This window comes from Artibeus jamaicensis, unplaced genomic scaffold (genome assembly GCF_021234435.1).
Source record: "Artibeus jamaicensis isolate MK-2021 breed Jamaican fruit bat unplaced genomic scaffold, CSHL_Jam_final contig_559, whole genome shotgun sequence".
Classification (NCBI taxonomy): domain Eukaryota; kingdom Metazoa; phylum Chordata; class Mammalia; order Chiroptera; family Phyllostomidae; genus Artibeus; species Artibeus jamaicensis.
The window spans coordinates 1,618,594-1,620,995 of NW_026521887.1; the positions used below are offsets into that span (position 1 = coordinate 1,618,594).

At 38.8% G+C, this 2,402-nt stretch overlaps 1 non-coding gene across 1 annotated transcript; it reads right to left on the reverse strand.

Moving 5' to 3' along the window:
- Positions 1-498: 498 nt before the first annotated feature.
- LOC119060003 (U6 spliceosomal RNA) lies at positions 499-605 on the reverse strand. Its single transcript, XR_005084507.2, has one exon. It is a non-coding gene; the product is annotated as a U6 spliceosomal RNA (small nuclear RNA).
- Positions 606-2,402: the final 1,797 nt, after the last annotated feature.

Consider the following 2,402-nt stretch of genomic DNA (forward strand, 5'->3'; position numbering starts at 1 on the left):
ATGTCTGTGAAATATGCCATTGGTACTTTAATAGGTATTGCATTGAATCTGTATATTGCTTTGGGTAGTATGGACATTTTGATGATGTTAATTCTTCCAATCCATGAACAAGGTATATGTTTCCATTTGTTTGTGTCTTCCTTGATTTTGTTCTTCAGGGCTGTGTAGTTTTCTGCATACAGGTTTTTTACGTCCTTAGTTAGGTTTATTCCCAGATATTTTATTTTTCTTTTTGCTATATCAGATGGGATTTTTTTCTTGATTTCTGCTTCTGCTGATTCACTGTTGGTATACAAAAATGCCTTTGATTTCTGGATATTGACTTTGTAGCCAGCTGTTTTGCCAAATTCATTAATTAGTTCAAGCAGTTTTTTGGTAGAGTCTATAGGATTTTCCATGTACACTATCATGTCATCTGCAAACAGTGACAGTTTTGCTTCCTCCTTTCCTATTTGGATGCCTTTTATTTCCTTTTCTTGCCTGATCGCTGTGGCTAAAAAAAATATGGAACACTTCACGAATTTGCATGTCATCCTTGCGCAGGGGCCATGCTAATCTTCTCTGTATCATTCTGATTTTAGTATATGTGCTGCCGAAGCGAGCACTGAGTTCTTTTTTATTGAACCAATCAAAATGTTACCTTGTTTTCTCGACAGCAAATGAGCATTATAATGTTATTCTAGGGAACAATTTTTTTAAATGATATATATGAGACTAGAATTTTAAAAGAAGATCTATGTATTTTAACCATATTAATATTAAAGTGAATTTTATAAAGCACTAACAGTACATCTACTTACAGTGAATGAAGAAAATAAAAATGATTATCTAAGTATCATTTCATTTATAAATGAATATGTGTATGGGATTCTTAATCTTTTATCACTGACTTGCATTTAGAAATTTAAAAAAACTCAAAGAAACTATTATTCATTTCTCTTCCTTTTGAATTTCCTCTTTCATTTTATTGAATGGTAAATTATAATATAGAACACTATTGACAGTCTGATAATAAGTTATGTCTTACTATTGCAAACAGTTTGAAGCACTGAAGTATTTTTCTAAAGTATTTTTTGTTTACTTATTTAAATTTTATGTATAATAGGGTAAAGATGGTGACATATATAAACACGGCTAACCTCCTGACAACCACATGAAAATTCAACTAAAATATAGAATAAGCATCACTCAAAACCATCAGAAACTGCATTGAATGGAAGTATGACAACTATGGAAATAAAGAAACCACATTCATCCAAATTGGTAGAAGGGGTGGAGACCCAGAACAGGCTGGTCACATCCATGTGTGGTGGAAAAAATTTAGGAGGGATATCTTGGGAGCAAGGTGTCCCAGCATCATACCAGGTTCCCCAGCGCAGTGTTCCAGTGCCAGGAAGATAAGTGCGCATAAGTTCTGTATGCAAAAACCAGAGAGGATTGAGTCAGTGGAAGAAATTTCTTGAGTCCTAAGCAATTCCCCTTAAATAACCCCACACAGATTTATTTGGACTGATTCTCTCTGAGCTCCAGCACTGGGGTAGCAGCTTGAGAGGCACAATGGCATATAGGGAGGAACTGAAGTGTCTGGCATCAACACAAGAGCTGGGGAATAGCTTTCTCCCAGAGAGAAAGGGAGCCAGAGGATATTGTCCCTTTTCTGAACCAACCCCGCCAGAGCACATACAGTCATATATGAGTGCCATATATGAGACTCTATCAACCTGGTGGAGTCTCATCAACCTCCATCATAATGATGAGTTATTATTTGACTCATCCTAAAGATCCCCAGAGAATCTTTCCCACTCAACTTATGGGCCCACCCAAGCTGCTTTTCCATAAGTGTCTGGTCTTTGCTCAGGTTTCATAGCTTCCTGAATCCTCTCAAACAAGCAACAGCTAGTCTCACTGAGCCCCTAACCACTATACCACTTGCAAAGTAACACCATATCTGGCACTAACAGAAGCCAGCTTAGATTCACAACTTGGCTTCACCTGAGAATCTCCAAGCACAGTACAAGGAGTAACCATCTCATATTTCTGTATAGCTTAGGCAGGGTGGCTCCAAGAAAAATACAGGGGGTACTGAACACAGCCTGCATCACCTGGGAAACTCCAGAGACTAAGTACCCAGTGGACAGCTATAGGTTATGTCAGAGCTCCACCATCCTGCCACTGCACAGCTGATGCTTCAAAAAGGGTGGAGATTGGTGGTCAGTCTTCACAGCCAGTCTTTGCAGGTAACTGGCCTAGGTAAATCTTTCCCATTGACCTGTCAACAGCAATCAGGCTCAACTACCAGAAGAGGGAGTACTCAGCCCACATGAAGGGTTCACCTTGAGTACCCAGCTTAGGTGATAGGGGAGGCTGTGCCACTGAACCTACAGATACCTACTACATTAGGC